At 35.1% G+C, this 23596-nt stretch overlaps 1 protein-coding gene and 1 non-coding gene across 8 annotated transcripts in view; one reads left to right on the top strand and one right to left on the bottom strand.

Moving 5' to 3' along the window:
- LOC105304012 (protocadherin-11 X-linked) overlaps positions 1-23596 on the bottom strand; it is a 751649-nt gene that overhangs the window by 137540 nt on the left and 590513 nt on the right. The gene's annotated exons all lie outside the window — the stretch shown is intronic.
- LOC111730634 lies at positions 10141-10259 on the top strand. The gene has a single exon (XR_002776764.1). It is a non-coding gene; the product is annotated as a 5S ribosomal RNA (ribosomal RNA).

Genomic DNA, 23596 nt, shown 5'->3' with positions numbered 1-23596 from the left:
TTCTATACAAAAATATTTTAATATTTCCTTCAAAATCCTAACACAAATATTTAAGTACCAAACACACACTAGAAACACCTGCCTAAATGTGAAAGAATTTTGATAAATAGATAATGCTTGAATACCTTAAGGTTCAATAGAGCTTACCACAAAACTGATGTTAGCATAGTGTTTGTTGATCAAATACCATGCATCAATCCATAATTAACATTTACTTCCAAAAAGTAGTAATGGTTGCAGTTACTTAATCATGTATAATTTTATTAAAATTATTAGGATGACATTGGTTAACAAAATTATATAGATGTCAAGTGTACAATTCCATAATACGTCATATGTATATTGCATTATATATTCACCACCCAAAGTTAAATTTCTTTCCGCCACCAAATATTTGGCCCCCTTTAGCCCTATCTACCTCTTCCATTCCCTCCTCCCCTCTGGTAACCACTAATCCACTGTCCATGTCCATGAGTCTCTGTTATTCATGTGTGTTTGTTACTTTTAGTTTTATATCCCACATATGAGCAAAATCATTTGGTTCTCAACTTTTTCTAAGCTATTTCTCTTAGAATGATAATGTTGAAATTCATCCATGTTGTTGCAAATGACAATATTTCACCTTTTCTTATAGCTGAGTAATATTCCATTGTATGTATGTACAACGTCTTTATCCAATCATCTATTGTAGGACGTTTTGGTTGCCTCTATATCCTGGCCACTGTGAAAATGCTACTATGAATATCAGGGTATATATATATTTTTTGGATAAATGTTTTCAGGATAGATAGCCAGAAGAGTGATCACTGCATCACCTGGTAATTAAATTCTGTTTTCTGTTTTCTGAGGAACCTCCATACTATTTTCCACACTGATTGTACCAATTTACATTCCCACCAGCAGTGTATGAGGGTTCCTTTTTCTCCAACAACCCCTCCAACACTTATTATTACTTGTCCTGTTGTTGATAACCATTCTATCAGTTTGTGAGATGGTATCTCGTTGTGGTTTTCGTTTGCATTTCCCTAATAGCTAGTGAAGTTGAGCATCTTTCCATATGTCTGTTGGGTATTTGTTTATCTTCTTGGGAGAAATGTTTGTTCAGGTTCTTTTCCCATTTTTGTTTTTGTTGTTGAGTTGTATGAATTCTTTGTATATTTTGGATATTGGGCCCTTATCGGAGGCATTTGCAAACATATTCTCCCATTCTAATGGTTACCACTTTGCCTTCTTGTTGGTTTCTTTTGCTGTGTAGAAACTTTTTAGTTTGATATAGTCCCATTAATTTATTTTTCTTATGGCTTCTCTTGCTTTTGAGTTCAAATTCATGAAATCCTCTCTAAATCCAAGGTCCATGAGGTTAGTACCTATGTTTTCTTCTATGCAACTTATTGTTTTAGGTCATATATTCAGATCCTTGATCCATTTTGAGTTAATTGTGATGTATGGTGATAGACAGCGGTCTAGATCCATTCTTTTGCATGTGGCTTTCCAGTGTTCCAAGCACAGTTTATCGAAGTTTTGATTTACGTAAAGCTTAACATATATTCTAAGTTACTATGGGCTAATTTTTGAGAACTATTTCCTCATTTATTTTCTTATGCCAGCCCCACATGAGTATGTACTGAAGGTCATATAACTTTTCAAAATCAGTATAAAAAAAAAAAAACACAATATACTTGAAGACTGTAATACCAAATTAAGAGGCCAATACCTAGCTTTCTTTGAATCACGCTAATTGTAAAGCATTCTACGGTATATGCCAAAAAGATTCAATTCTTCTTGAAGTATAATTCAAATCACCCCAGTGTGTTTCCTGTTGATTGCAAAACTAATAACTGGCATTATTGTACTTATGTAAATTGCATAAAGTCTGAACCACAAAAATAGTGAAGCTCAAATCAAATTTTCTGTTCAAATTGTATGAAAAGTTAAGGCTACAAATGCAGAGAGCTTCAAGGTGATTAATATAATGAGCATCTAATTTACAGTGAAGGCAATGTTGCAAACATAAAATTCTCATCTCTGCATATTAAATTTCCATCCATATCTCCCTGGGTCCTGAGTTTCTATAAAAATTAGTTTACTACTAGATCAATAAATATTAATTTCAAAATTGACAACAACCTAAATCATAGTGTTGTCTTTATCATAGATGTAACTAAAATCTTAGAAATTAGAATGAAATATTTTCATTAAATATACAATTACCATTTTCTACATTAATAGGATATTGGTTGACCAAACTTCTATTCGGCCATACCAAATGACTCCTTTTCCTTTATTGCCTAGAGTTGTATGTTTCTAAATTTCTGAAATAGTTCATTTCTCCTATTCACAAAATCTTCCTAATCCACAAATCATAAGCTATATTTTCTACCTTTTTACTTAGAGGATATATTTACCACTATTACAAATAGTACTTTCAAACATCATTTTTTTTTTAATGTTGACAGTATCCAAGCACTTCAGAATGCAAAAAGATACAACTTAAATTTTACCTAGAATAAAATAAGTTTCCAGGCCAATGACCAGAGCCCTTAGAAAGTCATCATCCTCAGTATATATATATGAGGAAATGGGATCAAGAGAAATGAAATGACTTTAAGGGTACAAACTTGCAACTCAAAGATGAATAAGTTCTGGAGATCGAAAGCACTGCATAGTGATTATAGTTAACTATACTGTATTATATACTTCAAAATTGCTAAGAGTCTAGATCATAAATGTCCTCACCTCAAAAACTAAATGATAATTATCTGATGTGTTAGATGTATCAGTTAAAGCTATAGTGGTAATCATATTGCAATATACAAATGTATGAAATTCACACACTATATAACTTAAATTTGCACAATGTTATATGTCATTTATATCTCAATAAAAATAATTTAAAGAGTAAAAGAAAATGAAATTATTTGTCTAAGAGCCACAGAACTAGAGAAAGAAATAAAATTAAATTTACGTTTTCTCTACCAAAGAAGTCACACACTATGAAAAATTATTGTTTATTAATAATTTCCAAGAGATGGAAACAATATGTGTATCCAAACCTATTTGCCCAAGGCAAATCTTTATTGCATGGAGTTTCAAAAATCAGTGCTTTTAGAATGTATCCATGGGAAATTCCAATTTAGATAAATATTAAATGTAATTTACCTCCTCATGTACACACCAATTGACAAGGGAAGAACAAGAGAAAAGCATATTTTAAGAATTGAAATCTTGACAAGTTCAAAAAAATTGATAGTGCCTATTAAAATAGTAATTTGTAATTTATCTTGGTCCTAAAGAAAAATAGAATATAATTCCTCCTTTTCCTTAAAGATTTAAAGCAAAAATAGAGTCATCGCAAAATCTGTCCTTAAAGTTATAAATGGTTCAAAACCATGTGGAATCAATCTACATGATCATAATAATTCCTTTTGAGAGTTATAATTAACATAAGAAAAATTCTGAGTTATATAGGACTGGATACCTTAGGGGAAAAAAACCTCATGTGAACACATTATTTTGTCACCTGTTTTTCTCCAAATAATTTGGCTTTGTTAATCACATGGTAAAATTGTTCTAAACAGCACAAATATTAATTTTAAATCCTCCTGGTTTAATTTGGTTATTTAAAGGGAGAAGACCCTTCTTTTAAGGATTAAGTTGACTCTCAGAAAGGCACTAAAGAAACTGAAACAGTTAAGGACTGAGCTTTTCATGAAAGTAAAAGTGGGAATTGTTTTTGCAGTCCATGGAAAGTTCCTACCAAGGCTCTGGTTATACTACCTAAAGAGTTGTATGAAGCAGTTCTGGTTATATACACAATTAAATGATTTTGAGACATTCCAAAAGCAAAAGTTTGAGGGCTGGATCTATTACTTTCTTTTAGTTTGGCAAAGAAAATATTAAGAAATCAACATTTCTGAAATTTGCCTCTAAGCTACACAAAATATTTGAAACAACTGCAGCTCTCAAACATTTCACACCTTGTAATATTCAATCTGTTCTTGAGTGGATGAATTCTAAATTAAGACCATTTTAAAACAGGACTGGGTAGTGTCTCTGGTCTTTGGATCCAAAGAGAAATTGATTTTTAAAGCATGTTCTCTTGCCTGATTTAATACAGATACAATACATACCTCCACGGTAATAGTGTATAATCTGTACACTACTAAAAGATTTAAGTTTTTTAATCTCTTCCTTGTGAAATTTAATATTTTTTTTTAAATCAGTTTATCCAATTTTAGAAGCTTTTGGCTGGCTTATCAACAAAACTATTAGTTGTGTACATAGAAAAATAACAGACATAAACCTCAATTATATTTAGAGACATGTACTATAAATTCTTTTTTTATTAAACTTATTGGGGTGATATTGGATAATAAAATTATATAGGTTTCAAGTGTACAATTCAATAATACATCATATGTATATTGCATTGTGTATTCACTACTCAAAGTCAGATTTCCTTCCTTCACCATATATTTGATCCCCTTTACCCTTATTTACCTCCTCACTTCCTACTTTCCCTCTGGTAACCACTAAACTTTTGTGTCTATGAGTTTTTGTTTGTTTGTCTTATTCATTTGTTGCTTTCAGTTTAATATCCCACATGTAAGTCTGTCTATGGCCGTATCACCCTTAATACGTCTGATCTTGTCTGATCTCAAAAGCTAATATAACGTTCTTTTAAAAAGAAGTTACTTCTTAGTGTAAAAAACATTTGAAAACTTTTCCTCACATTTTCACCAACCTGCTTGTTCTATAGCAAACTAATTTAAAAATCCACTGTAGCATAAAGAAAAAGAGTAAGTAATTAAAATCTCTATATAGCATAAGTGGACGTGATATCAGGAAATGGCTTTTACTAAAACATTGAAGTTATTATTTCATTAGTGAAAATCAATTTTGTAAATTCCATAGATTATTTTGCCCTCATACATGAATAGATGCCTAGATAAAATATATTAGTCTCTGTACATTCCATAGGATACAGTTTGGAGACAAAGATACTTCACTGGAGATAGATTTATATTTATATTTTATACACATCTATATTCATATTATAAACATATTACACATTTTTTCTATTACATATTGCCTATGCAACAGAAAACCAGAAAGGAAATACATCATATAATTATTATTTCAAAAACATCTGCTTTAACTCTACTTTGGGCAGAGATAGATACATTTTTATGCATGAAAGCATGATTTTTCAAAATCTATAAGAAATATGAACTAATTTTAATAAAATTCTATTTTTCACTGTCATAAATATTCTATAGTTCTTCAAAGCAATGTTCTATTAATTTTATTTTTAAATTCTCTACAAAATGAGAAAGATAGTGAACATTACATATTGATAGCATTTCCTTCTCAATACATCAATTTAGAGAGACGTATCTGGATAAACTACTTAGAAAATACCAAATAAATTGATTATTGTATGATGCATATCTAAATATCTACATGTCACATATTTTAACAAATACAATGATTGAAAGAGAAAATATGGTGTTGGAAGTGCAATTTGACTTGATGATTCTCTTTATGAATACGTTTTCATCTTCTCATATGCTATGATAGCACCTCCTGAAGTTGCGATCTCTTGTAATCACAGTAAATTAATACCAGTTGAATCATAGTACGAAGCTGGTAATTTTTAATAACTGAGGACTTTTTAATTGTCTACTTTGTATTCTTTCATATATATAGAGAGAGAGACTTTTTTGACAGAAGACAATCACAAGCTTTGGCAGAAATTTTCATTCTTGGAACTAACTGGTTATTTACATGTTGTATTTTAACATTTGGGAAAGGAGTTAGTCTTAAAACAATAGGCCATTAAAGAAGATCTCAGGCTAGTTTAATTGTTTTTTAATGACTTGGGACATTTTATTGAAAAAAAAGTGAAAAGTAAATATATTGCAAGACCTATTTTTCCATTAGGACAATTAAAAAAGAAGAAATAAAATCCAAATTCATGTTTGCTTTATATTAAAAGAAATATGATTTTTAAAATTTTATTCTAAATTGTTTTAAAATCTAGTGTTTAATGTCAATATCCATACATAATTGCTATCCATCGAATTATTTCATTTTATATTTCAAATATCAATGGATAAACCTGACATATGGAAATCTGGCAGGAGATTTTAGGAATAAACAAGAAGAGACTTTTTTTCACATGGTGAAACATTGGGTATCTACTGTGGAGTACCAACCTTCTTAGATGTTATGTTGATAAATATTTTATGTAAGCAAAGAACAAAGTATAAAAGACAGTGCTATGAACATGAAGAGGAAATGAAAAGTAGAAGCTAGTTATTTCAAACTGAATTAAATAAAAGTTTATATGCACAGGAAGAGAAGTATGAAGGACTTATTTTGTCAGTATGACAGATTAACTGACTGCACAAGACATGTTAAAAGGATTTTTGAATGCTATCTGCCTTAGAAATCATCTGCACCTTGTGATTAGAAGACACAGATTCAAGATAATGGCTCTTTGGATACTCAAACTATAAATATATTTTTGGTATTTGTAAAAAGAGCATATCATTAAAAGATAAAATATTGCTTACGCTCTATTTTTTGCATAATAAGGAAGGAAATATAAATCTTTCATATAGTATAAATTTGATTCCATATTCTCTTGAATTCGTAAGTATCAATCTCTCACTTTACTTAGTTAAGTTTTTCAAACATAAAATTATAATGTTTCTGCTAGCTAGGTTGGGGAATTGATACAAGAATTAGGTCAAATATGCAGATTAGCATTGCTAAGAATTTGACTGAAATTTAGTCTAAGAGAATCTAAGCCATGACCAACCAAGGCATTTATTTAAAATGTATGCTACTCCTATCTAGTTCTCTAATGCTCATTGTGCTCAAATAAAACATTATGATACAATGATGTGTAAAAAGGGACAATTCCAATGTTATAGGCAGGTCCCTTGATCACTCGATCTTTTAAGTAGCAATACTTTCTTATTCATCTTCTATGTATATACTTGATTATGCAGAGAAATTATCACTGTTCAATCATTTTGCACAGTCTCAACTTGCTGAAAAAATTCCAAAAGTGATTCTACTTTACCTTATGCTTTTTTTATATAGAATTAATTTCAAGTTCTACATGTACTTTTATTTGTGAAAATTGAAGGAAAATTTGTTAAGTCAAATACCCAAACCACAGTGTGTGTTTCCAAAGCATAACAATCACTTATTCTGATTTTAACTATAATTTAAAGTATTATACTTGGATTGTAAGTGTCAAAAGGGAGAGATATATATTTATATTTTAAATAAATAGTATCTGATTTAGAGGTTTCTAGTTAAGATAGAGAAGTAGGTAAACTCTATGTTTGCCTCCTCTCATGACCACATCAAAATTATAACTACACTATAGAATACCTGTAATTGGGAGTTACCTGAAGTCTAGCTGAACAGAAGCCCTACAACTGGAGACTCAAAGAAGAGGCCACTCAGAGACTGGTAGCAGGGGCAGAGACATGAAACGAGCCAGTCTCACACCTGTGTGTGGTGGTTGAGAATTGGGAGAAATATGTCAGCTGCATAGGTTCTGCCCCCCGCCCCCCGGAAGAGCAAGGAGTCCCTGCCCTAAACCAGACTCATCAGCCAAAAGTTCCAGTGCCTGAAAAAATTTCCACAATTTCTGGCTGTAAAAACCGGTGGAGATTGTGACAAGAGTGAGATGGAGGGTTGAGGGAGTCGCAGCCTTTCCTCTTAAGGGGCCTGGGTACAAACTTACTCACTGACAGACTCACTGGCTCTGAGCTCCAGCGCTGAGTCAGCAGCTTGAAAAGGAGGAACTGAGTTTTCGGGCTTCAGGGTAAGGGCTGAACTGAATGGGCAGCTTTTTCCCAGACAGAAGTACAAACAGAGGGCATTGTTCTTTTGTTGAGCCCTACCCCACTTGGCTTGCAGACCCAAGGAGCTGCCATATCTGAATTTCCATCAAACTGGTTAACACCTTGCCCTGGTGAGTCCCTGAGACCCTGCCCCTCCCAACTTGCAGGCCCACCCAAGCCACTTCCAGGGGATTTTTCCATACAAACAGCCTGTCTTGGCTTATGCTGTGACTTTCCTAAAATTTCTCAAAGGTTTACAAAACCAAAACAAGCATCATCCGGCCTCAGCTTGCCCCATAACTCCTGCTGAGCAGCCCCAAGCCCAGCTACTAGCAGAAACTGGCTTCAGTTAGTGGCTTGGCCTCTTGAAGTACTTCTAAAAACAGTATGTGTGGTGGCCAGCTGTGGATTGCTTAGTGGTTCATGCCCAGTGGCTGCAGGCAGGATGTAGGCTGCAGCTGAACTTGACCTGTGACAGGACCTCTCCCAGGAGGCCTTAGCTTGCATGCCTGGTAGCCGGCTTTGGTCTGAGCTCAAGCACTATTTGCGGTCACATCTGAGGACAACACACCCAAAGGGCAGACAGGGCAGTTACCAGAGCCTTGCTAAAGCAAATCCTGCTCTATAGGCTCAGCTCCTGCACAACAGCTCCTCTATTGGTCACTGCCAGTCATCACAATCAATCAGTCTAAGAGTCAATCCCTCCCATTGATGAGCGAACAGTGACCAAGACTCAACTACAACAGGAGAGTACACACAACCCATACAAGGGACATACATGGAGCACCTAGCTCAGGTGACCAGAGAAGACTGTGCCATGGTAACCCAGAGCACACCTACTACCTAAGGCCACTCTACTAAGAACAGGAGACATAGCAGCCCTACCTAATAAATTGAAACAAACACAATTATGCAGCTCAAATGGGAAGACAAAGAAACATATCCCAAACAAAAGAACAGAACAAAGCTCCAGAAAAAGAACTGAACAAAATGGAAAGAAGCAATCTACCAGATGCAGAGTTCAAAACACTTGTTATAAGGATGCTCAATAGTATTTGATTTAAATACAGTGTTTTTTTTTTTGTTTTTTTTGTTTTTGTTTTTTTTTTTTAGAATATAGGTTATCTCCCATAGATGATTAATTTAAAAGGATAATAAGTGGTTTTGTTATTTATTATAAATATTTAAATGAATAACATCAAAGAGCCAAAGCTGGTGTTTCATTACATTTTTTCAGCATGAAGCCATATTATACAAGTATCAATAAACTCTGTAGACCTATCAAAAAATCCTTCCTTTTTGAAAATGGGCACTTTCGGGAATGGATACACAACATTCTCAGCTATCACTTTGTCTTTAATTAAAATAATTTAAGTGAGATACATTAGAAAGAAGATAAAATTTACAATTAATTATATAATCTAAGTCAAGATTTTAGGAGTCATAATAGAATGTAGCAGTAATACTAATAAATAATTGTGGTGCCACTAAACCTAAAACCATTAATTAAGTATGTGTGACTACTTGACCAAAAAAATCTCTAAGAATAAATCTTTTACATAAATGAAACTATCTTCAGGCCATGTATCATCAAAATCCAAACATATTTTTGTGGGGGAAAGATACAATATATGCAGGAGCATATAATCATTTATTAATAAATTCTGTCAAAATATTTTGTTTTTTTGTTTGTTTGTTTAAGGCTAATGTAGTCTAGTATATTTAGGAAACGAATACACAAACAATAACCCAGAATAGTGTCTGGCCTTAATCAGCACTTCATAAATATTTGTTGAATGAATGAAAACGGGCTGAATGTTTGAGGGTCAATATGCCACAATTACCTTGTGACACTCCTTCCAGCTCAGTGAAAAAGAACAAAAGCAAATCTAAAGATAAAAGAAAAAAGTCTGTAATGTGTGCCCGTATCTAACTCATTTGTCACTCTTTTAGGCAAATTTTCTAAATGGCCTTTTTGTCAGACTTATATAATCCATCTCTGTTATAATAAACATTCTTCTGAATCACTATCTTGGTTTTCTAAATCATGAGTTCTTCTCCAATAAGAGTTTTGGAAACTTATATCCTTCATGCTTTTTAACCTTAAAAGAAGAAAGAATACTTTATGCCAACTCTACTTTGGACAGAATTCCCATATCTGAAATACCAAATAAAGCATCTCTGACACCTATTGAACCAAAAAAATAATAATCATTTATTATATTGCATGCATTGCTACGTATTGAGAATTATTTGGTAAAAAGAAACATGGGTCTACAGTCATGCTACCTTGAACACGCCTGATCCCATCTGATCTCGGAAGCTAAGCAGGGCCTGCCCTGGTTAGTACTTGGATGGGAGACCACCTAGGAAGACCAGGTGCTGTAGGCATAAAAAAAAAGAAAAAAAAAAGAAAAAAAAAGGAAAAAAAAAAAGAAAAGAAACATGGTCCCAGACCACTTGGCTCTTATATTCTATTAAAATATATATATAGCTATTCAATGGGAGACATGCTAATGTATAGGACTCCATTTAGCATTTTCGAGCAGTTTTGTCATCCTGTCATTGGTATACTGTATAAATGATTTAACTTCAGTGAGTCACTTTAAATTGGGCATTTCCTTATTCGCTACTGATCCAAATTATCTCTTTATAAGTACAGATACAGATCACAAATATCAGCTCAATTAAACCTTCTTTAGTACTTTAAATTTTAAAATATGATCAAACAGCTAATCTCTCTCTCTTCTCCCTCTTCCCTTCCCTCTGTCCATATATATATTGCGAGTAGGTAAGGTTATCATTTTAAATGTTGTTAATATTACAAGGTTCAAAAAACTGGAGTGCATACAAATTTCACCTGATTTACAGGTATCTGCAGTCAAGGTAAAGCTTTACCCTTAAGAATAAATATTTTAAACACTATTTCAAATGGAAGAAATGTCTTATTTGGTTTTCGAAGGAGATCTAAACCATAGATTGTCTCAGTGGAAAGAGTTATTTAAAAATAATTTATTAGACATAAAGAAATGTCTAAGATATATTATACCTAGTACTATAAAATAGAAAAATAATTTTATTCTGTAACTAAATAATTGGGATATATTTAATTTTTATGACTTTTGAATTTGATAGAATTTTTAAAGTATCTAAATTTGACTACTGGGTAGAAAGATAACTGATCCAGTTTTCAAATATACACCATTACATTGCTTACTTGGTATGTAACCTCCACTGCCTTAATGTAATTTGCAAAGTCAATACATGTGTATACTTCAAACAATTAAGGCAAGAATTCACTTCTTATATTTTTATAAATTAACGTTGATTAGGATCAAATTCAGAATGGATACTCATGACTATAATATTTGCTATCATTTCTCTATACTGCAGTTATATGGGATATGAGAGTACAAATGAAATGTTTATCACACAGAAAGAAAACTAAGTCATTTTATTAGTCTACATTGACTTAGCACTCAAGGAAGTCACTTGGTCTATATAATTAATTTATAATCCCAAATTGATATTTAATACTGCATAATATGTATCATTACTGGTCACATTTATAAGACAGATTTAGGAGACAAAACTGTGTACCTCAAATACTATAATAAATATTGACGTATCCATAAATGTGCAACATAATTCTATATGGGTCATTCTCTAAATATATAAAGATACCTATAAAAGAAGGGCAGAAAACAATAACAAACACAAGAATATAGAAATAAAAGAAGGAAAACATATAAATACTCCAAACATTGTGTTATAATCTATTACATATTACATAAAATTGCATATATGTGTATAAATATAAATATAATTTTGTTTTGTTTTTAGATCATCTCTTTTGCATTATAGTGCTCAAATACCATTTCCATACTTAATCTATCAGAATGGATTCATCTTTGTTCTTACAGGAAGTTTTTGTTGTAGATATTAGCAAACTCAAAAATCAGTAGTTAAACTTGCCCAAGCTAACAAGGCTATCAATATTTGGAACTAGAGGCTCTAGTCAAGATGGCAGGGTAGGCGAATGTGGTGTTTGCCTCTTCCCAAGATCAAGTTAAAATTACAACTAAATTATAGCACAATCAGCCAGGAGATCATTTGAAGACTAGATGAACAGAAGTCTTATAACTAAAGATATAAAAAAGAGGCCACACTGAAACTGGTAGGAGGGGCAGAGATGTGAAATGGGCTGGTCCCACACTCATGTGTGGGGGTTGAACCTCAGGAGAGATATTTTGACTGTGAAGGATCCTCCAAAGGAGCAAGGAGCTCTGGCTCCACACCAAGGCTACACAGCCCAGGCTTCCATTGACAAAAAGAGGAGTTCCCACAAAATATGGCTGTAAAAATCAGTGGGAATTCCAACCATCCAGGTGAGATAGAATGAATTAAAAATCTAGATATTCTCTTAAAGGGCACATGCAGACTCACTCACAGACACTCATCCTGGACTTAAGAGGATGAACAGTAGCCTGGAAGGCCTCAGAGACAGATAGAGAAAGACTGAGGTGTGAGTTGTGTGGCTACAAGGCAAGGGCTAGAGGGACAACCACTCTTATCCTTGCATTGAACACTCCTCCTGTGCAGCCTACAGGCAGGTGCCATCTTTCCGGTGTTAAGCCCCTCCCTCCCACACACACACAGCCAAACCGGAATCTGCATTGCTCTGGTGAACTCCAATCACTCCACCCTGGTGACTCCCTGGGATCCTGCCCAACCCATTTGGAAAATTACATGAGGAATGTTTATGGGTGGGCAACCAGCCCCACCCCACCCTCTTGGCAGGAGGTTCCTTCAGCAGCAATTAACAGACCTCGGCTAGCGCACCACTGGAGACGATTCAGGTAGCAGATAATGAGCCCTGGCTTGAGTTTCAGTATTTCTTTAACAAATCTTGGGGTTCTGTGGGCCCAAGGAGGCAGTGACTTTCCTTGGTGCAATCTGAGGCTTTTGCAAGTTGCTGCAGGCTTAGCACTACCACCAAATCTTATTCTACACTTACCTGGTAAACACTACTCCAATTTAGTGACTTCCCAGGACCCCACCTCACAAACTCACGTACCTCCCAAGGCTCTTACAGATGCTGAGCCTTACAGGCAGCCAGAAGGCAGCCTCAAGACTTGGGATGCCCTGGGCCTTTTGCTAAGCTGCTCCAGGCCCGGTACTGGGGGCAGCCAGCCTCAGTAAACCGTGTGGCCACTCCCACATGCCTCCAGGTCCAGAAAAGGCAGAGAGCAAAAAAAGAATGCTTTGAAGCTCCTATCAGGTAGACCTGGGTAAATCATAGGCAATGGTTGACCTTGGCCTGCACTGGAACCCCTCCCAAAGGGCCCCAGAACCAACACACCCAGAGGCTGGTATCTGACCCCAACAGAGTACCATCTGATTAGGCCCACAATTGACACACACAAATGGGTGGTCTCAACAAGCACATGAAAAACCACTCTGTGAGATAAGACTCAACACAAGAGCTCTTACCCTATGAGTGTGTCCAATCCTCACAGCCAGTCAGTCAGAGAGTCAATCCACCACTGATATGCCAACAGCAATCAAGGCTCAACTACAACAGGAAAGCACACACAACTCACACAAGAGGAACTCCTTGAGCACCCAGAGCATACGACTGGGGAGACTGTCAATGAGCCACACAGGGCACCTACTACATAAGGTCACCCAACCAAGACAGGAAGATGTAGCATATCTACCTAACACATAGAAATAAACACGACGAGGCAACCAAAATTAGAAAGAAAGATGTCTCAAATAAAAGAACAGAAGAAAACTCCAGAAAAAAAAAGAAAAAAAACAACAAATAAACGAAATGGAGGCAAGTGACTTACTATGTGCAAAGCTTACAATACTAGTTATAAGGTTGCTCAACAAAATCAGAGGAAGAATACATGATCTCAGTGATAACTTCAACCAAGGGATAGGAAACATAAAAAAGGACATAGAAACCTTAAAAAAGAACCAGTCAGAAGTGTAGAATATAATAACTGAAATGAAAAAATACACTAGAAGCAAAAGACTGCATCAGTGATTTGGAAGAAAAGGTAGCAGAAAATACCCAATCAAAACAGAAAAAATAAAAAGAAACAAAAGAAATGAAAAAAGTTTAAGAGGCCTCTGGGACATCAAAATAACAACATTCTCATTGCAAATGTACCAGAAGAAAAAGAGACAAAGGGATTGAGAGCCTATTTGAAGAAATAATGGGAAAAAAATATCTTCAACAACCCGGTGAAGAAAATTGACATACAACCTCAGGAAATGCAGAGAGTTCCACGAGTGAAAGACAGAGAGAACCTTAAAAGTGGCAGGAGAAAGGCAGTTAGCTACCTACAAGGGAACTCCCATAAGACTGTCAACTGATTTCTCAAAAGAAACTTTGCAGGCCAGAAGAGATTGGCATAAAATGTTCAAAGTTATGAAAATAAAGAACCTACAATCAAGACTATTCCACACACTAAGGCTATCAATTAAAATTGAAAATGATAACACAATAACAACAAAAAAACAAACAAACAATCTGATTTAAAAAATTGGCAGAGAACCTGAACAGACACTTCTCTCAAGAAGACATACAAATGGCCAATGAACATATGAAAAGATGCTCATCATTGCTAGCTGTTAGGGAAATGCAAATCAAAACCACAATGAGATACCATCTCACACCTGCTAGAATAGCTGTTATCAACAGGACAAGTAATAAGTATTAAAGAGGATGTGAAGAAAAAGGAACCCTCATACTCTGCTGGTGGGACTGCAAATTGGTATAGACACTATGGAAAAGAGTATGGATGTTCCTTAAAAGACCAAGAATTGATCCAGCAATGTTCCTACTGGATATCTACCTGAAAGACTTGAAAACATATATCCAAAAAGATATTTGCACACCGATGTTCATAGTGGCCAGGACATGGAAGCGACCGAAGTGTCTTACAATAAATGATCGGCTAAAAAAGCTGTGGTACATATATACAATAGAATATTAGTTAGCCATACAAAGAGATGAAATACTGCCATTTGAGACAGCATGGATGGATCTCAAGATAATCATGCTAAGCGAAATAAGACAGAAAAGGTTGAAAACCACATGATATCACTTATATGTGGGATAAAAAAATAAAATCAACAAATGAACAGAACAAAAAAAACAGAGACTCATAGTTATGGACAATAGACTAGTGGTTACCAGAAGGGAGGGGGAAAAAGGAGAGGGGGAAAGTAGATGGGGTAAAAGGGGTCAAATATGTGGCGACAGAAAGAAATCTATGGGAGTGAGCACGCAATGCAATATATATGTCTTACTGTTGAATTGTACACCTGAATCTTACTGGATTTCGTTCACCAACAACACCATAATATAAAAAATAAATAAATAAAGGTGAGATAAAGAGCTTCCCAGACAAGAAAAAGGTAAAAAATTTCTTCATCACTGAGCCAGTATTACAAAAAATGTTAAAGAAATTTCCTTAAGAAGAAGAGGGGAAAAAAAAAAACAAAATTTGAATAACAAAATGGCAACAGTTATGTACCTATCAATAATTACTTTAAATGTAAATGAATTAAATGATCCAATCAAAAGAGATAGAGTAGCCGGAATGGATAACAAGACCCATACATATGCTGTCTATAAGAGACCTGCTTCAGATAAAAAGACACACACACATACTGAGAGATATGGCAAAAGATACTTTATTCAAATAAAGCTGAAAAAAAAAAAGTTGGGGTAGCAATACTTCGACAAAGTAGACTTTAAAACGAAGGCTATAAAAAGAGACAAAAAAGAGCATTATATTATGATAAAAGGATGAATGCGACAAGGGGACATAAACCTAGTAAATATTTACACACTCAATATAGAAGCACTTAAATATATAAAGCAAATGTTGACAAGCATAAAGGGAGAGATGTACAGTAATACACTCATAGTAGGAGAATTTAATGCCCCATTAACACCAATGGACAGATCTTTCAGACAAAAATCAGTAAGGAAACAGGGTCCTTAAACAACACATTACACCAGATAGATTTAATTGATATTTTCAGTGTTTCACCCAAAGCAGCAGAATATACATTCTTCTCAAGTGTATGTGGGACATTTTTCAAGATAGAGCATGTGTTAAGCCACAAAACGAGTATCAGTAAATTTAACAAGACTGAACTCATATCAAGCCTCTTTCAGACCTTAACAATATAAAAATCAATTACAAGAAAAAAATTGAAAACAGCACAAACACATGAAGGCTTAATACTATGCTACTAAATAATGAATGAGTTAACAATGAGATCAAGGAAGAAATCAAAAATTATCTCGAGACAAATGAAAATGAAAACACAATGACCCAAGTTTTATAGGACACAGCAAAAGCAGTCCTAAGAGGGAAATTCAGCAATACAGGCCTATCTCAAGAAACAAGAAAAAGTTCAAATAAACAATCTGATCTTACATTAAAAAAAAAAAAAAAAACTAGGAAAAGAACAGCAAACAAAGCCGAAAACGTAGAAGAAAGAAAATAATAAAGATTAGAATGGAAATACATAAAATAAAGTCTAGAAAAACTATACAAAAGATCAATGAAATGAAGAGCTGATTCTTTGAAAATATAAAATTGATAAACCTTTATGCAGAGTCATCAGGAAAAAGAGACAGAGGATACAAATAAAATCAGAAATGAAAGAAGAAAAGTGACAACTGACTCCAAAGAAATACAAAGGATTATAAGAAAATACTGCAAGCACTGTATGCCAACATATTGGACAATCTAGAAACATTCAATCTCCCAAGACTGGACCAGATTGCTTAACAGGCAAATTTTACAAAACATTTAAAGAACGAACACCTATTCTTCTCAAACTATTCAAAAATTCAAGAGGAGGGAAAGCTCTCAAACTCAATATAGAAGGCCACAATTACCACGATTCCAAAACCAGACAAAGACATTACCATAAAAGAAAATTATAGTCTGATATCCCTGATAAACATAGATGGAAAAATGCACAACAAAATAGTAGCAAACAGAATTCAGCAATACATTGAAAAGATCATACATCATGGTCAAGTTGAATTTATTCCTGGGATGCAAGTTTGGTTCAACATTTTCAAATCAATTAATGTACCACATTAACAAATTGAAAGATAAAAATCAAATGATTTTAAAAATAGATGCATAAAAAGCATTTGACAAAATCCAGCATTCATTCACGATAAAAACTCTCAGCAAAATGGGAATAGAGGAAACATATCTCAACATAATAAAGGCCATATTGGACAAACCCACAGCTAACATCATATTCAACAGGGGAAAAGCTAAAACAGTTTTCCTTAAGATCAAGAAAAAGACAAGGATGTCCACTTTCACCACTTTTATTCAACATAGTATTGGAAGTCCTAGCCATATCAATCAGACAAGAAAAAGAAATAGGAGTAAAAAATGGCATAGATGATAGAGTCTCTATTCATCCCTCTGGCGACCAAATAAGATTTGTGATGGAAACAAGGAGCAGCAGCAAGGAAAAATTCGCCTGGGATCTAGATGAACAAGCCATACAACTAGGGAGAAATCCAAGAAAGCACCCTGCAAAGGCAGAGGGTAGGATGGGGCAAGGATGCGGGGCTGCCCCGGTGCAAGCAGCTGAGTGAGAATGAGGCTGTGGCAGCAGCAGTGACAGAGCCTCTTAAAGGGGCGGCTTCCGCTAGCAGATTTTCACTGTGACCCACCTGCCCACCCTGAGCACAGTGCCAATTCGGCTGCGTGCAGGGGGCACCAGGGACTTAAAGGGAGACATTGTCGGAGTGAGGGCCGAGGTGAAACTAGCGCTGTACAGAAGTGCCAGCAGTATCTATTATTCCCTATTGAGCCCTACCCCCTCTCAGTGCACAGACACAGTGCCACCATAGCCGAGAGGTCATCAAACTTGATAACAGAGGTCGCTCCACCCAGAAGATACCCTGAAACCCCGCCTCCCCCAACTCACGGCCCCACAAGCCACATCGAGGTATATCCTCAGCGAGTCAGGTGCTCTTTGCTGAGCAGCGCCTAGACTCACATTGGCGTCAACTGCCTCAGTTTCTGGTGTGGACTTTTGAAGCAACTATAAGCACAGCATCTGTGGATTGCTTGCTGAATCTTAACAGATGGCACCAGAGGAGTAGAGGCTTGGGCTAAGTTTGGCCTTCAGCTGAACCCATCTCAGGACTGTGCCACTGGACATCTACTTCACAAATCCACGCTAATAAGACCGGGAGGCTTAGGAGCTTTGTTTAGTACATAGAAACAGACACAGAAAGGCAGCCAAAATGGGAAGTCAAAGAAGCAGAAACCATATTACAGAACAGAACAGAGATCCAGATTTTTACTGTGACCTACCTGCCCTCCCTGAGCAAGTAATTTATCAGATGCAGAGTTCAAAACACTGGTTATAAAGATGCTCAATGAACTTTTGGGAAGTGTAGATAAAATCAACAAAGACATAAAAAACATAAAAATGGAAATGGAAATTATAAAAGGGAACCAGTATGAAATGAAGAACACATTATCTGAGATGAGACGTATATTAAATGGAATAAACAAAGTGAATAAAGAAAAGGATCAAATGCCCTATCTAGAGGATGGGAAAGCCAAGGACACACAATCAGATGACAAGAGATAAGATGCCAAGACTATACAAATAATTTAAGGAACATATGGGGCACTATTAAGGGTCCAAATATCTGTCTGATTGGTGTAACTGAAGAAAATGAAGATGTTGAGCAGCTGTTTGAAAAAATAATGATGGAAAGCTTCCCTAACCTGGTGAAGGAAATGGACATGGAAGCTCAGAGAATTCCAAAAATCAGGGACCCAAAGAGGCCCACACCAATACACATCATAATTAAAATGCCAAAGATTAAATACAATGAAAGAATATTAAAAGTGGCAAGGGAAAAACAGATAGTTACTTATAAGGGAATACTCATAAGTCTGGCAGCTGATTTCTCAAAAGAAATTATGCAGGACGGAAGGGCTTGGCAAAAAATGTTCAACAGGATCAAGACCCAGGATCTACAGCCAAAAATAATTTATTCAGCAAAGCTATCATTTAGAGTTGAAGGACAGATAAAGAGCTTCCTAGACAAAAATAAGCTAAAGGAATTTATCACCACCAAAGCAGTATTACAGGAAATGTTTGAGGGACTTCTTAAAAAAACCAAAAAACAAAAAACAAAAACAAACAAACAAACAAACAAAAATGTATCAAAAACAGGAATAAAGAATAGTAACAACTACATTCCTATAAATAAGTACCTTAAATGAAAAAGAATTAAGTGTTCCAACCAAAAGATAGAGTGGCAGAAAGGATAAGAAAACAAGACCTCAACATTTGAAAAGGAAGGAAGTGGAAAATGATATTACTTTGATGGACCTAGAAGATATTTAAGTCAGACAGAGAAAGACGAACACTATATGATTTCACTTATTGCGAAATCTAAGGAATAAAAAAAATAATAATAATCAATAACAGACTCACAAATATAGTGGAGAATTTGGAGATGGACAGAGGGGAGGGGAGTTTGGGGAGTTGGGAGAATGGGGCGAAGGATTAAAGAAGTACAAATTAGTAGCTGATAGATGGTCACGGGGATGAGGAGCATAGCATAGGGAATGCAATTAACATTAATACGTAGGTTAGGTGAAGGGTCAAGGGGGGAGGGAGCAATGGGGGGATCGTTTTATAAACTATATAGATGTCTAACCAATGTACTGTATACTTGAAACTAATTAAAATTAAAAAAAAATAAAAGAAGAAAAATAAATCAAAGGTATCTACATTGCAAAGGAAGAAGTAACACTGTCATTTGCAGATGACATGACACTATATAGAGAAGACCGTAAAGAATCCACTAAAAAATGCTAGAGCTGATATGTGAATTCAGTAAAGTTGTAGAATACAAAATTAACATTCATAAATCAGTTGCATTTTTATACAGCAATAATGAACTATCAGAAAGTAAAATTAAGAAAATAATTCCACCTACAATTGCATTAAAAACAATACGACATCTAAGAATAATTTTAACCAAGGAGGTAGAAGACCTGTACTCAGAAAATTATAAGTAGTTGAACAAAGAAATGGAAGAAGATTCAAATAAATGGAAGCATATACTGTTCTCCTAGATATGAAGAATTAACATTGTTAAATGTTTATACTACTTAAAGACAATCCTGAGAAAGAAGAGCAAAGTCAGAGGTATCACACTACCTGATATCAAACTATACTATAAAGCTATAGTTATCAAAACAGCATGGTACTGGTGTAAAAAGAGACATAGTCATTAAAACAGAATAGAGAGCCAGGAAATAAACCTATATTTATATGATCATTTAATCTATGACAAAGGAGGCAAGAATACACAATGGGGTAAAGACAGTATCTTCAATAAATGGAAAACTGGTCAGATAAATCTAAAAAAAATGAAACTGGACCACATTCTTAATCCATATACAAAAATAAACTCAAAATAGATTGAAGACTTAAATTTAAGAGCTGAGGAAATCAGAAGCATGAAGACCCAAGGGATCCCCTCAAACTCTTCCCTTGAAATTACAACAAAATGAATAGCTACAATCCAACAGAAAACACCCATTCTAGCACACAAACACACCTGAGAGATCTATGCATTACAGTATTTGAAGGTGGGTAAATCGAGTGAGCAAAGGAAGAAGAAAGGGAGAGCAGCCGAGACCAGTGCTGCAGACACAGCCCAAAGCTCCCTGCAGGATGTGGGAATAGCGGGGTAAGTATATGATCATTTGTGCTCTCTGAAGCCTGAAGCAATCCTGTCTGAGTGATCAGCATATTCCACATGGCAGAGCCCATATATGAGGGCAGAAACTAGGGCAGAGACAAACTACAGAGAGGTGACAGCTGTGTTTTAGCAACCTCCATTCCCAGACAGAGGGCAAGTCATGGCCTGGCTGCCTTCCCCCACCCTCCAAGAACACTCATCCCAATACCCTCCCAGAGCTAACCGTGGGCCCTAGAGGAAAGTGCAGCAGTGAAGGTCAGGCTGTAGAGCAGGGAACTGAGACACACACTGGGGCCAGTCCCAGTACCAGGGGTGGAGACATAGAGAGAAGGCAGCTGAAGTTTGGCAGCCAGCATAAATAGAAAGACAACAGCCACAGACACACAGGTAGCCTATCCCAAACCACCTCATACCCACCCATGCAGGCTGATTGGATGATTAGCTGCTTCAACAGTACCAGGACTTCAGGGTCTCTTTAGAGTTTGGCTCCCTATTGCCCATCACATTATCCACAGGGGTAGATTCCTGGCACCATGGTAACCTGGTCACAGGGGTGACACATGCCTCCCCAAGGAATAAGGAGTATTTATTGCCACAACACAGAGATCTTGGAGGCCTGGGCAGTGCAGGAGGCTTATGCACCAACTACTGGAAAACAAAAGAAAACTTCTTATCAATCTTCTAAAGAGCGAACACCCCAAATATCTTTTTAAAAGCAGAGTACATTTTCAAAAATGCCTAGGCAAGTTGAAAAAAAAAATCAAATACCATAAAGAGCAAGGTGACAAGGCAACTCAGGAAGAAAATGAAAAATCTTCAGAAAATAAAAGTATGGAAATATGCAATTTAAATGACAGAGAATTCAACATTACAGTAATGAAAAAACTCAACGAGATGAGAGAAAATAATGGTGGCCAGTTCAGTTCAATGAATTGAGAAACAAAATCATTGAACAACAGGAATACCTTAAAAAAGACTGAAACAAACAAAAAAATAGAACTTCTGGAGCTGAAGAACACAAATAAAGAAATGAAGAATGAAATACTGTGCACAGGAAATAGAGCTGAGAAGATGGTAGAAACATTAGTTATATCGAAACAGAAATCTGGAAATGATGCAGATGAAAGAAAAGAGAGACTTGAGAGTAAAATAAAAAATAAAAGAACTCTACAAGATCTATCTGACATCATCAGAAGAGTAATATAAGAATAATGGGTGTACCAGAAAGAGAAGGGAGGGAGAAGGGAACAGAGAGGCTATCCAAACAAATAGTTGAAGAAAACTTTAAAAACTTATGGAAACAAGTGGATCCTCGAATCCAAGAAGCAAACAGAACACCAAATTATCTCAATCAAAAAAGGCCTTCTCCAAAACACAGTACATTACATTTGTCAAAAATTAATGACAAATACAAAATTCTCAAGGTAACCAGGGAAAAGAAGACAGTGACCTGTAAAGGAAAACCCATTAGATTATCATCAAACTTTTAAGCAGAAACTCCACAAGCTAGGAGGGAGTGAAATCAAATATTTGAACTATTGAAAGAGCGAAATAACCAGCCAAGAATAATATATCCAGCTAAGTTCTCTTTTAGATATAAAGAAGAAATAAAGACCTTATCAGACACATAAAAGATAAGGAAATTTTCTACCACAAGATCCGCATTGCAGGAAATACTGAAGGGGGTCATTCTACCTGAAACAAGAGGACAAAAAAATACAAAACTATGAGTAAGATAGTTAACAGAAACAGAAACAGAAAATTATGACCCTTATAAAGAAGAGGGTATTATAAGTTAAAAATTACATAACTGTTAAGTGTCAAAAAATATTTAAAAGAGAATATGACAGTTACTGCAACCTAGAAATGAACTCACAATATAGAGATAATTTTAGACAACAAAGACAGAAAAGAGGGAGTAAGAGTCTGAATCGTCAAAGAACAATGGAGATAAGATCCAAACTAAAGAAAAAGACTACTGTAAATATATACAGTAGTATATACATTCCTTTACATAAATATAATAGTAACCACACAAAAATCCCCAAACTGAGACACATAACATAAAACAAAAGGGAACAGAGGGAGAAACCATAAAACATTAAATTATACTACAAAGCAACAATAATCAAAACAGCATGGTATTAGCAAAAAAGCAGACACACAGAACAATGAAACAGAATCGAGAGTTTACAAATAATTCCCTGTATATATAGGCAAATAATTTTCAACAAATTAGCCAAAAAAATACAAGGGAGAAAGAAAAGTCTCTTTAATAAATGGTTCTGGGAAAACTGCAAAGTCACATGGAAAGGAATGAAACTAGACTACTATTTGCTAATATAAACCAAAATTAAATCAAAATGGATAGAAGACTTAACTATAAGACATAAAACAATAGCTTGCATAAGAGAAACATAGGTACTAAATTCATGAACCTTGAATTTAGAGAGGATTTTATGAATTTGACCTCAAAGTCAAGGGAAGTAAAAGGAAAATAAATGAATGGGACTATATCAAACTAATAGCTTCTGTACATCAAAGGAAACCATCAACAAGACAAAGAGACAATAAATTAAATGTGAGAATATATTCGCAAACAACACCTCTGATAAGTGACTAATATACAAAGAACTCGTACAACTCAACAACAAAAATAACAAGCAATCCAGCTGAATAATGGACAGAGAACATGACCAGACACTTCTTCCAAGAAGACATACAAATAGCCAACAGATATATGAAAAGATGCTCAACTTCACTAATTATTGGGGAAATGCAAATCAAAACAACAATGAAATATCACCTCACACCTGTTAGAATGACTATCATCAACACAAGTAATAAAAAGTTTTGTAGAGATTGTGGAGAAAAAGGAACCCTCATACACTGCTGGTGGGAATGTAAGTTGGTACAGCTA

This window comes from Pteropus vampyrus, unplaced genomic scaffold (genome assembly GCF_000151845.1).
Source record: "Pteropus vampyrus isolate Shadow unplaced genomic scaffold, Pvam_2.0 Scaffold325, whole genome shotgun sequence".
Taxonomy (NCBI): Eukaryota; Metazoa; Chordata; class Mammalia; order Chiroptera; family Pteropodidae; genus Pteropus; species Pteropus vampyrus.
This window is presented reverse-complemented; position numbering and strand designations above follow the sequence as displayed.